Here is a 14,012-nt window from a genome sequence, read left to right on the forward strand (position 1 = left end):
AGCTAACATTCTGTGCATTTAAATTCCTGGATTTCTGTTTTCCCTTAGATCAGCATGTCTAATAGTGATAAAATGTGACTGCCACATATGTAACTTTAAATTTTCTAGTAGCAGCATTAAAAACAGTAAAAGAGGTGAAATTAATTTAAGCAATATTTTCTTTAACAAAATGTGTCCAAAATATTCTCATTTGAGCATGTAACTAATATAAAAATTAAGAGAATACTATACATTCTTTTTTTCACACTAAGTCTTTGGGATCATATATATATTCCACTGTTAGGGCACATCTCAATTTAGACATTAAGTTTTCATTGAAAATACCTGAATCTGTACTCAGATTTCATAAAAATTATGGTTAAATAGATACATACATCTAAATTTTTTCAAAAATACTTCCCAATGACTGAATTAGATATTAATTTTTAAAATTCCTCTTATTAAAATAAAATGAGATATTTAAGTCCATGATTGCACTAGCCACATTTCAAATGCTCAATAGCCACATGAGGTTAGTGTCTACTGTATGAGGCTTAAACTTTCTAGAACACCAGCCAACTGACTTTCGTAAAGAACTTATATGTGTCATGGGTTGTGCTCATTATTTTACATTTGTAATTGTAGGTAATCCTTGCAATGATCCTGGCCTCCCTTTGCTGTTGTTTCTTATAATTCCTTCATTCCTTTACCATGCAGTAGCCAGACTCATCTTTAAAAACATGAATCCTGTCCAAGACTTTTTAAAAAATGTTTATTTTTGAGAGAGAGAGAGAGAGAGAGAGAGAAACACAAGCAGGGGAGGGTCAGAGAGAAAGAGACGCACACAGAATCCAAAGCAGGCTCCAGGCTCTGAGCTGTCAGTGCAGAGCCCAATGCTGGGCTTGAACTCACGAACTGTGAGATCATGACCTGAGCTGAAGTCGGACACTTAACCAACTGAGCCACTCAGGTGCCCTGAATCCTGTACAAGTCTTAACCATTTTCATTGACTTCCCACTCTGATTAGAATAAAACCCAAAATTCCTTATCATGACTCATAAGGCCCATGAGATCTGGTCTCTACTCATCTCGCTGACCTCCTCTTGTACCACTTTCCCTTTTGGATACAATACTACTTTCTGTTCTAAAACACAACAGTATCTGCCCCACCTCCAGACCTTTGTACTCAATGTTCCCCCTGCCTGAAGACATTAAGAGAGCTTCCTATGCTTTGCACAATTCTCATTCTTCAGGTCTTGCCTTAATATCACTTATGTATTTCACTCTAATACTTCACCCTGTACATTTCCTTTAGATCATTTAATAACATTGTAATGATCTTGAGTACTTACTTGAGTATTATGACTCCCTTTATGGCTGTAACAGCCACAAGAGATTTGTCTGTCTTTTTTTGCTGTGAAATTCCTAGAGCCTAGCACAGAGCCTGGCACTCAATAGACAATCAAATATTGTATAAATGGATTACATTGGTAAGTATTATTATTACAAATAAGACTGAGGCTCAAAGAGGTTAAAATTTTTCCCCAAGGTCACCCAGCTAGTAGAACAGAACAAGGACATAAGGCTAGGTCTAACCACAAAGTGTATGTTTTTCTAAAGAACAAAAGGAGTGGGCAGATATAGTAACCTTAAATGCAAAAATGAGTGGTTTTGAAGGTGATTTATATGTATAAAAATATATGTGGATATACACTTGGCAGGAAAACTCAGAAGTTTTTTTTAGTGGCAAGCAAATGGCTCAGAGCCTGGTTAAAGATGAGGCCTTTAATGCTTGTGATGGATGGATGAAGGTCCCATATAAAATGGAGACTGAATATCTTGGGTGAGTCATCCAGAAAACCGCCAAGGCAAGCATCCCACATCCACTTGCCTGACTGTCCAACCTCCTTATGCCTACAGCCTTGGTCATTTGGATGAAGAAAGGGTATTTGTGCCCCAACTACAAATGGAATGACTGACCTAGCACATTTTTCCCCTGGGACTCATCAGCTGGACCAAATAATTTATTCTGAGTTAGCAACCACACTTTCAACCTCACTTTGCTATATTAAATGTCAATGTCCATCTTAAAGCATAAAGCATTGTGTTCATGCTGTACAAACCTTTGCAAGTTCAGAGGGCCAATTTTGGTCCAGCAGGTGGCAAGGACAGGTGTCAGAAGGAAGAAGAAGGGGACGTTTGTGGAGTGCCAGCTGGGTGTCAAGCACTGTGCTGAACATTTTCATCTGTCACTGAATCCTCCCAGGCTCCCTTTGAAGGAGAAAGAAACCTTTGCACTCCGGAAAGGGGACTGTTCCTTTATCATCCTCTGCTCAGGTCAAAGTAGAAACAGTGGATATTTGGACAGCTAAATAGTGTACAAATTCCTCAGCAAGAAGCTCTATCCCAGGATTCAGATCTCCGCTTGTGAGGCCCGTACTCTGGGGCTCACATTTTAAAGAGGATGCCTCTAACTTCCTCTTCTCCCTCCAGTTATTCTCTCACAGCACTCCATTTCACAGTGGAGTGAAATTCACGTTAAAAAATTATTTTCAAGGGGCGCCTGGGTGGCTCAGTCGGTTAAGCGTCTGACTTCGGCTCATGTCATGATCTCATGGTCCGTGAGTTCGAGCCCTGCGTCGGGCTCTGCTGACAGGTCAGAGCCTGGAGTCTGCTTTGGATTCTGTGTCTCCCTCTCTCTCTGACCCTCCCTCGTTCATGCTCTCTCTCTGTCTCAAAAATAAATAAACATTAAAAAAATATTTTCAAGTATTTTAATTACCTCTTATTTCCCCCCCCCCCCCCTTTTCCTAAAGAGGAAGTATAGCAGAGTATTAGAGCAGGAGTTGGCAAACTTTTTCTGTAAATGGCCAGGGAGTAAATATTTTAGACCCTCTGGGTCATACGGTCTCTGCTGCAACTGCTGGACTACTGTTGTCACATGAAAGCAGTCATAGACACCATGTAAAAGAATGAGAATTTTTATGTTCCAATAAAACTTTATTAACAGGTATCAGGCTGGACGTGGCTGGAAGGCTGTAGTTTGCTGACCTGTGTTTTAGAGCACAGATTGTAGCATCATACTGGGCAAGACTGAATAGCAGCTCAGCCCCTGCTAGTCCTGTAAACTTGGACAAACCCCTTAACTTCAATAAAGTTCCGATTCCCAACTATAACATGGGGATAATAACAGTATTTTCCTTCTAGGGCGATTGGGAAGTATAAATAAATTAGCATATGTAAAGTACTTAGAACAGAGTGGGTCTTTAAAAATGTTTAATGTCATCAACATTAGCGTTTAAGTTTCACAAGGGCAGGGGCCACATCAGTTGTGTGCTGAATGCTTGGCACAGTGCCTTGAAAAAGTAAGCAGTGGGGCGCCTGGGTGGCGCAGTCGGTTAAGCGTCCGACTTCAGCCAGGTCACGATCTCGCGGTCCGTGAGTTCGAGCCCCGCGTCAGGCTCTGGGCTGATGGCTCGGAGCCTGGAGCCTGTTTCAGATTCTGTGTCTCCCTCTCTCTCTGCCCCTCCCCCGTTCATGCTATGTCTCTCTCTGTCCCAAAAATAAATAAAAAACGTTGAAAAAAAAAAAAAAAAGAAAAAGTAAGCAGTCAGGAAACACTTGTCAAGAAATGAATGAGTGAATGAATGAATGATCTCTTGTTAGTCTCATGATTTAAAAAAAACCAGGGTTTATTCTCTGCTGGTTTTTTAAAAAATATAAAGTTTTTCTTTTTCTTTTTTAGCACCATAAAAATCTTCCGCAAGTCTAACTTTTAGCTGGGTTCTCTATATAGCTCAAACCCCAGTATCAGACTAAAATTCTCTGAAAGCCAGAAGAAAAGGCAGCTTCCATTGTGCAAACCAAATATTCTCCCCAATAAAAACATCTCGGAGCACATACTTGCATAAATCCTTGGGGAAATTTATCAAAACACTAGCTTGTTTAGGAAGCGTCTTTCTTGGCCAAGTTGACTACCTCACAGTACCTTTTGTTTTTGAGTTCAAGACTGTGAAAGCACTCAGTAATGTCCCAAACATAATTTGAGGTCCGTTCTAGAATATAACTTAACAAGATATTTGTAGATCTTTACTTTGCTTTTAAAACATTAATTATGGCCACCTTGGAAGACTTCTTGGATGAATAAATATGTAATAAGTATTCACAGATATTTTAAAGTCACAGATTACGAAAGAAACCAACTTCCCAAACATTCCTATCACTTGTCCAACTATCCCTATGTTTTGAGATTCCAAAGGAAATGACTGGTGATCCATGACTTTCTTTAAACCATGGTATGTTGGCTCAAATTTTTCAAAAAGTCTAAGTATAATTACAGCTATACGACTTAGTGGTGAAATCTCATTTTATCTCCTTGTGGTCTTAAGTAGCTTCAACCAGGTGCACTTAAGGTGCACTTCCCTCATTATTATTGAATTTTATACTAGTTTGGTCCCAATCCGGCAATAGAAAATATATGCCATAGCAGGACACTCCCCCAGAGATGACAGAAAAATATCAGTATCTTTGGAAAATAGGTCTAAAGTTGGATAATTTGACAACACTCAGCATTTAGTTAGCATTTCAGCAGGTAACCCTGTGTAACTGAACATGCATGAGCTTTGCAGTTGAGTGTGCTTTACGTAGATTACTTTCGTTCTCCTAGAGCTCTAAGCTAGGCAATGCATATATTATTACCATTCCACAGAAGAGAAAACTGAGGGGACTTGTTCAGGGTGACCGTGATAGCTCGTGGCAGAGTTTCATTTATAGCCAGAAGGGCACAGAGGTTGCATACTTCAGGGGTTCTTCATTTTATTTGTTCTATGAACTTCTTTGGGGATCTGCTGATCCTATGGACCCCCCTTTCAGAAAAATGTTTTTAAGTGCATTAAGCAAAATACGCAGGATTATGAACAAAATAAATCATATTGAAATACAGTTACTGGATTATTAAAACATATATTTTTGTAATATAGATCACATTTATTATATGTATGTATATAATTAACACATTAAATATGGTAGGTATAATAGCTACCATAATTTTGTAGTGATGAACATAGACAATATTTTAACATATCTAAAACAACTATAACATGCTATAAAAGTCCTGTGATTTTTTTTTTTTTTTTGGTGAAAAAGTCACAGATTCTGCCAATATTACTGTGGTCTGTTGCCTATAATTACAATAGAAGCAGCAGCTAAATTTCAACTAGAGGTCAGTGAAAATAAGAATGTAATATTTTTCCCCATTCAAATTCATGCCCCTCCCCACTGATTTTGTTTTAAATGTTTATTTATTTATTTTGAGAGGGAGAGAGAGAGAGAGAGAGCACGAGCCTGAGTGAGGAAGGGGCAGAAAGAGAGGGAGAGAGAGAATCCCAAGCAGGCTCTGTGCTGTCGGTGCAGAGTCTGATGTGGGGCGCCATCTCACAAAACCATGAGGTCATGATCTGAGCTGAAATCAAGAGTCAGACGCTCAACTGACTGAGCCATCCAGGTGCCCCACCTCCCCCCACACCCCGCCACCCTGAATGTTATCCATGGCCTTGTGGGGTCTGTAGACCCCAAGTAAGAACTCCTAACTCTAGTCTAATCCCTCATAAACAGATGAGAAGGGAAACTGAGGGCCAGAGAGGGAAAGAGATTTATCTGGGATGAGTTAGGCATTTAATAGCAGGGATTAAACTAGAATCCAGGCAGTTGGGGGGGGCTACTGGCTGGCTCAGTCACATGCAACTCTTGATTTCAGGGTTGTGAGTTTAAGCCCCATGTTGGATATGGAGCCCACTTAAAAAAAATAAACTAGGACCCAGGGGTTGAAAAGGCCTTCCTTAAAGAGCTGTTATGAGGAATAAACAGAATAATACACGTAAATACTTTCCACAATATCAGATGCATAATAGCCATCTTGCAGAAAGGAGTGCCCATGTGACACAGTAGAAGTACACAGATGGAACTTTCTGGAAATCTCCTTAAAAGGGGGACAGAATCAGCTGAATGTGCCTTTGCCCTGCTCCCTTTCCTCTTTGGGAGTGGAAGAGGGACATTATGGCCACATTAGAAGGATGGTACAGGCAAACTCTAGGAGGGACATGGGCCTTTCCTGGCAGTATGGGGTGGCCACACCATCCTTGGACTGCCTATCTCCAAACTTCCTACATGAGAGAAAAACAAAATCTTCTGATTGTCCAAGCCACCATTACTTGTGTTGTCTTATGTGCAGCCAAACTCACTCCCTCACTGACACAGTCCTCTCTCTGGCTGGATGACTGAGCCTCTCTGAGCCCCTCCTCTATAACAGCCCCATTCAAGGTTTTTTGGCAAGGGATAGAGGATATAGAGGATTTAAACGCCGTGCCTGGCCCAATTTCAAGTGCACACAAAAAGGCAGCTGTTACTACCTTTACTGTTTCAGTGTCTCACAATGCAGTGTGCTTAGTACCAGATTGGCTCCTAGCTTCAAAACCACACACAGCCTCACAGTCCCCCCCTCCCCCACCCGCTCACCGCGGCTCTGGTACACATGCCTCCAATTCAGCGTTGATTAAATGCTTATCATGTCTCACAGAAAGGAACAGTTTATGAAAATGCTGACAGGGACAAAACACCTAATAATTAGCGGCTAACAACCACAGGCAATTGGTGGTTTATATAAATTCAGGGACTAAAGCCACTGCTCTGCATTCCTCAGATTTCTTGCATAAGTGCTCGAGAGGGACTTCTGCTAGCAGTGCTGACTTTATAGGAAGAATGTGGCATGAGAAGTGACTGGAGAGGTGGTGGAGGCTGTGAAGGACCTTTCAACACCAAACGCCCCCCCACCCCCCACACTCCATGCCCTGCTCCAGTGGCCACTCTGCTGGACCTTCTGCTATCAGAGCTGGAAGCCTGTGGGTGGTGACAGCCTGCAGAAGCCCACAGGCTTTAGAAGGGGCCAAAGGGTGAAGATACAGTGCGGGGTCCCAAAGATGCACTTGGCCTACAGACACGTCACAGGACAATGCTATTTTTCCACGGGGTCCTTTTCCTTCCCTTTTCACTGATGGGTCCCTGGGGACCACATGGGATGCTAGCGCCTGCTGAAGTAGACTTCCTTCTCCATGGGGCCTAGAAGTGAGGCACATGGCTGTCAACACTCAGGGCTGGGTGGGACCTCTGGAGAGGTACTGGGAGGGCTAAAACTTGACATCCCTTCCAATTAATATCCCTTTATCACCAACGTCTTTTAACATAATACCATTTTAAAAATTCAGTAGAAGAACAGGCCCAACTTGGATTCCTGGTGTCATTCCCCCAAAGTCACATTAACATCAGTGTGCTGTGTATCCTTCCAAAAGATTTCAATACACTGTTATGGACTGAATTACATGCTCCCCCAATTCCTATGTTGAAGCTCTAACTCCCAATGGGACTGTATTTGGCAATAGGGCCTAAAGGAGGTAATAAAGCTTAAATGAGACTGCAGGGGTAGGGCCTCGCTCCAGAAGGACTGATGGCCTTAATAAGAGGAGGAAGAGACACCAGGGATGCACACTGTCAGAGAAGAGGCCACGTGAGGACATGCAAGAAGGCAGCCATCTGCAAGGCAAAGAGAGAGGCTTTGCAGAAACCAACCACGCTGACATGTTGATCTTGAACTTTGAGCCTTCAGAACTGTGAGAAAATAAATTTCTGTTGTTTAAGCCACCCAGTTTGTGATATTTTGTTATGGCAGCATGAGCTAGCTAATACACTGACTTAATTATATAAATAAACCAGGAGGACAATTTATCAAAGTGTTACATTGTGCTTCCCCTCTATAGTTTCCCCTTCCTCCTTTTACCAGTTAGGCAATCAGCTTTTGCAATTCCTTGGCCTGGGGGTAGCTAATGTGTACCTTCTCTTAAGAAGTCTTGTTTCCATTCCCATGAGTACTACATGAAAATATTTGTTTGCCCACATTCACCCTGAAAGCGAATTGTCAAACTTTGCCCTTCAGATTTTATTTAGTGAGGATGAGGAAGAACTGATGTTCCACAAATAAAAATTCAGGGAAACATGAATCACCGAGTAGTGCCTCCGTCCACTAGTAAAGCAGAATTAACGTTCCAAGAAAAAATTCAAGAGAGCATCTCTTGTTGTTCTATGGACGTATTCTCTCTTTAAGTCTCGTTTGTGGTTTCTCTGAACCAGATAACTTTTGGGAAAGCAGGTTAAAGGGTGCAAAATTAATGTAATTACATAAATCACCCACTCCCCAGCAACAGGCCCACAGTACGCATTATTTAGTTTCAGAATTTCAGCTACTGCGAAGCACCCATTGACTTTGTGAGCCTAACGTCAATTGTTTTCAGCATGTTCTTGTTCTAGCCCACCCACATGGTTCAGATGAATTAATCACCCCTTACCAGCAGGCACTTGGGAAGAAAAGAACTGCATTATTTTCTGGTGTGGACAAGAAGGAACAGCAAAAAATGGCATCAACTATTTATGTTTCATTCTTCTGACTTCAGAGCAGAAGAGATCCATGGATTGGTGCCTATTTTTAAAAAATTTTTTTCTTAACATTTATTTATATTTGAGAGATCGAGACAGCTTGAGCATGAGCGGGAGAGGGGCAGAGGGAGAGGGAGACACAGAATCTGAAGCAGGCTCCCGGTTCTGATCTGTCAGCACAGAGTCTGATGCAGGGCTCGAACCCATGGACCGCGAGATCATGACCTGAGGTGAAATCAGGAGTCGGATGCTTAACAGACTGAGCCACCTAGGTGCCCCAAGTGGTGCCTATTTTTTAGATGGAGTTTTCTCATCCAAAGTTAGCGGCTCCTGCTGGATCAGTGTTCAGAACTTGGATTCCCCTCTACATGTCTGGGAGAACCGAGGACGGGGTTGGCTATGACAACCACGATTACACACAGCAGCGTACCAGGGTATGACAAGGACCCTCCATGCCTGCATTCCCAGTCTTGTCCCTCAGCCTGGAACCAGCTTCTAACTGCCCTTCTCTTCCACATTTGTAAGCAGGGCTATTCTATCCTAGGAGCTGAGTTCAATTAATGAGGACTTTCTTTTGGCCGGGCTCTGCTAGGGGGTTGCACAAAGTTGTATTTTGATTTGAGACACGTTTTGAGCCAAAGTATAATCAGTATTTGAACACCTACTTTTTAAGTTTATTTTTAAAGGGGGTAGGGTAGCCTGGGTGGCTCAGTCTGTTAAGCATCCGACTTCTGATTTTGGCTCAGGTCCTGATCTCATGGTTCGTGGGATTGAGCCCCATGTCAAGCTCTGCACTGACAGTGCAGATCCTGCTTGGGATTCTCTCTCCCTCTCCCTCGTTCTCTGCTCCTCCCCTGCTAGCATGCATGCACTGTCTTTCTCTCTCTCTCAAAATAAATAAATAAACGTTAAAAGAAAAATGAAGGGAGTAGAAGCATTTGTAGGAGAATGTTTCCAAACACAGTCAGAATAGAACTATAAGAAATATGCTTTTCACTATGATTACCAATGTTTTGTTGACTCCGACCGAACATGTACAGAGTTAGGTCTGTGTTAGGAAAGAGTGGATTATTATTTTTTTTAATCTCCCCACGGAAAAACTGTCTTCTGGAGCAGGAATGAGACCAATTAGCTTTTCCACTAATTTATCCCAGTGATGCATTAGCATTTCTTACAGATCATCCCCTTCCCCCAGGAAGCTACATAGCTGGTTGGTTACTGAATCCAGCTGTCTACTCTAAAATCCCAGGCTTTCAAGGCATCAGTCTGAAGGACACTGGGAACCCTTCATAATGCTTTGTCTTATCTAGGAAGATTTTTCTAAAGGTTAAAGCACAGACAGTTGTTTTTGTTACACCTTAAAATGAACAGCCCTTTGGATCTTAGATTTAGAGATGGTGTTCATTTTGGGGCTTCTTAGTAATCACTGCCCTGAGGGCTCTTGGAATAGGATGCATGACGAGAAAAATTTTGAGTGCTTGGAGAAATATCTTGACCTCACTTCTCCCTGGAGACTGACCCTGCCAGTGGCATCCTCTTGGGAAGATAACTAGGCTAGCAGTGAGAGCACAACTCATGAAGACCTATTTCTAGAAGATCCTTTCACTTCTGGAAGATAAGGTGGGATTCTGGAGGCAGTGAGATTGACCAGGCATTATTTTTGCCAACTGCCATCCCTCCTCCTGCTGAGGATTTCTGCTATGGAATCACAGCAGAGTCCCCAACTACCTTCAGGGTCAGCTCAAAAAGCCTTGGACCAGAAGCCAACTCCTGTCTGCTCAGCTTTAATTTCCAAACCACAGGCCTCCCTGGCTCACTCCACTGGCTCCATTCCAGTGACAGGGTGGGGGTGAATGGGGGCTGGTACAATCTGAGTCTAAACCAGAACCTTGTTCACAGCCTATAATTTCTAAAGGTTTGATGGGCTATAGTTCCCGAGAATTAACAGAAGTAATTGAACAGTGTACTTACCATCTCCCAAAGTACAATCATTAGCATATCCCCATCATGATTTTTGCCATTTCTGAGGTTCAGTATTATGGCCCATTCAGTGTTTCCCCTTAAATCATCATGAAGTAGGCCCAGTGCAAAGCACATCACCTGAGCAATTATGGCATCTTAAAAAGTTAGGACCAGAAGAACATAACAGGCATCGGCTTCCTTCTTGCACAGCTGAGGAGAGATGAGGATAGATGGTTTATCGCTCTGTTTCTCTCTCCTACAGACAATGCCGCAGCAACACCCTTGTACATTGTTGTGCTCTTAGAGCACTATGTCCGTGGTGGGAGGCCTACATGTACTCTGCTGAAGGGTGTTTGCTTCAAAAGTTTTAGCCACTAGGGGCACTTGGGTGGCTCAGTCGGTTAGGTGTCCAACTTTGGTTCAGGTCACGATCTCACAGATCGTGGGTTCGATCCCCGCATCGGGCCCTGCGCTGACATCTCAGAGGCTGGAGCCTGCTTCAGATTCTGTGTCTCCCTCTCTCTCTGCCCTTCCCCCTCTCCCCCCCCTCCCCTGCTAGTGCTCTGCCTTTTTCTCTCTCTTAAAAGTAAATAAACATTTAAAAATTTTTTTAAAAATGTTTTAGACATTGTCGAATTGCCCTCCAAAATGTTTGGAGGTGCCTTCACACCACCCCCTAGCACTGTATGAGGTTGCCTCTGTCTCTACACTCTCAATAGATAGTCAATGAAAAAAAATTTCCTGCTGTAATTTTAGAGTTGTTCAGAACCCAGGCCACTCTGCACATGTATGTTTCTTTCTTTCTTTCTTTCTTTCTTTCTTTCTTTCTTTCTTTCTTTCCTTTGAGAGAGAGAGAGAGAGAGAGAGAGGCAGAGAAAGGAGACAGAATCCCAAGCAGGCTCCACACAGTCAGTGTGGTGCCCGATGTGGGGCTCGAACTCACGCAACATGAGATCACGACCTGAGCCAAAATCAAGAGTCGGACGCTTAACCAACTGAGCCACCCAGGCACCCAACACATGGTTTTTCTAATGACACAGTAGCCAAACAGCGAGGTTGTTTTGTGGGTGTCTCTCCCTCCAGGAAAACCTTCCCTTCCCCTACCGTTTGCCTTCTCACATCCTTCGAGGTGGGCTGCAGTTCCCTCTCCTCAGATGCTCCTGCCTCAGCCTCTGCCTGGAGGCCGCTGTGTAGTCGAGGTTCATCTAACTGCACTTTCCACCATTGGTTCAACATCACCTGTCCTTAGGTTATAACTTTTTGGATTTGTCCACCAAAATGTCCCTAACCGCAGGTCAGAGTGAATGCATATCTGGGAAACACAGTTTCAGATGGCTAAAGAAGAGGAAAATTTCTTTGAAGTCCCTTGTTTTATCTTAAAATCTAGATTTATATTAGACATGTTTCAAACCTGGTCTTGTCCAGGAAATCGCTGCTCCAGGAGCTGCCCGGCGTTTACCCTACAGCGGTGTGGAGTCCCTGGCACGTCTCCCTATAACCCAGGTAGGAAAATGCGGCCTGGGCTTTATCTTCCCGCCTAGTCTCAAAGCTCTCCATGAAAGGGGTTCGGATGTGGACTTAGCTCTCTAGCACAAGGGAGAAGTACAGTAAATCGGTGTTAACTTGCACTTTCTGCCTCTTTGACTTGTCTCCTCCTGGAGAGGGGAAGGACCAGTCATATAGAGACCCTCGGCGTTGCAAAGGACTGTGAGTATGAAGTCTCTAACCGCTTTGAGGGTGTGATACCTGCTAAGATGCACGTGAGTTTCCTATTCCTGTTGTAACAAGTCACTACAAAGTCACTGGCATAAAACAACACAAATGTGTTCTCTTACATTTCTGGAGGTTGGAAGTCTGAAATAAGTTTCACTGGGTTTACGTCAAGGTGTCGCAGTTCTTTCTGGAGGCTCTAGAAGAAACAGTTTCTGTGTCCTTTCCAGCTTCCAAAGGCAGCCTATGTCTCCCCACTCTTGGTCCCCTTCTCTTCATCTTCAAAGTCAGCTGTGTGGCATCTTCAAATGTCTTTCTCTCTGTCCTAACTCAGATTTCTAGAATGTCTGGCTGCAGCCGAAACACCAATGGGGGCTCAGAGGAAGTGGGCAGAGCAGTGCAAACTGAATTGCAGCGTTGTTCTTTTACACTCCGTCGCTTAGGCGCGGTGGACGGCAGGTGGCGCCGGGGTCCTCCTCAACGCCGAACTTGCCCGGTTCCAAGCACCTGCTCAGGGGAAGGGAGAGTGGAGCGGTCGCGGTCACTGCAGTGTCTAAAGAACTGTTTCCCAGTCTCTGCACGTAGGGAGGAAGGATGCCCGGCTCTGGGCCGCAAGGAGAAGCCCAGGGAGGCTTCGTCTTCTTTGCTGAGTGCAGTTGGTTGCACCCGGAGGCAACCCGGAGGAGAGACCGGGGCGCCCGGAGGAGAGACCCTCGCACCTCTCTCGGGGGTAGGGCGTGGGGTGGGGAGGGCAGTGGTCAGATCTCCAGGCAGTCACAGAACTCGCAGAAACCCAATGCCAAATATTTGTGAGCCTGCAAAAGGAGGAAATTGAAACCTCTCGGCATGATTGAAACTAAAGCGTGAGAACAACTGCTGTTTGATTTCTGGAAATGGGTTTCCGGAGCTTCTTAACAACACTGCCCTTTTGCCCCCAGGCCTGGCTCCTTCCTCGCTTGGAGGCAGGGGTGAGGAGGTCAACCATTTTAAACTTCTGGGTCAGATGGAAGTCTTACCGTCTCTGAAGCCATCCTGAGTTTAAGGCAGATGGCAGGCAAGTCAGTACTGGAAGCTGCCCTATCAGGGCCTGGGGAGAGAGGAATTTGCTCCTTCAACTCCGTGTTTAGCAAGTGGTTCCCAGAAGACTGGAGACCCTGTAGGGGATCTTGAGGGAGCAAAAGCTAGTCTTTTACTGTGGGGGTGCATGCAGTGCTTCTCAAAATGACTACCCAGGACGTTTGCTGAAAATGCAGATTACTGGGCTTTACCGTCACCTACTAAATCAGTGGGAGGAGGCCAGGGGTGAGTCTGTCTGTATTCTCATTAAGCCCCTGAGTGGTTCTTCTACTCTGAGTTTGAGAACCATGCCCCAGCTCTTGATACCCAAAGCAGGCAGTTTAGCTATAAAAGCCAGCCTCTGAGCACCCTTCCCCTTGCAAAGTGACTAGCTCTAGTCCCACCTTGGGAGGGTGCAAATTAGGCCACATGAGTGTGAAGAGTCAATGTTCTTGTCTAGTCCCCACCTATCAAACCTCAGGCCCTCTTTTTAAAATTAAATTTTTTTTAACATTTATTTATTTTTGAGAGAGAGAGAGAGAGAGAGGGAGGGAGGGAGAGAGAGACAGAGTACAAGCAGGGGAGGGGCAGAGAGAGGGAGTCGTAGAATCCAAAGCAGGCTCCAGGCTCTGAGCTGTCAGCAGAGTCCGATGCGGTGCTTGAACTCCCAGACCGCAAGATCATGACCTGAGCTGAAGTCAGATGCCCAACCAACTGAGCCACCGAAGTGCCCCCAAAATTTTTCTTTTTTTTTTCTTTTCTTAAAAAAAATTTTTTTTTCTAACGTTTATTTATTTTTGAGACAGAGAGAGACAGAGCATGAA

This window comes from Panthera tigris, chromosome A1 (genome assembly GCF_018350195.1).
Source record: "Panthera tigris isolate Pti1 chromosome A1, P.tigris_Pti1_mat1.1, whole genome shotgun sequence".
In the NCBI taxonomy this organism is placed as follows: domain Eukaryota; kingdom Metazoa; phylum Chordata; class Mammalia; order Carnivora; family Felidae; genus Panthera; species Panthera tigris.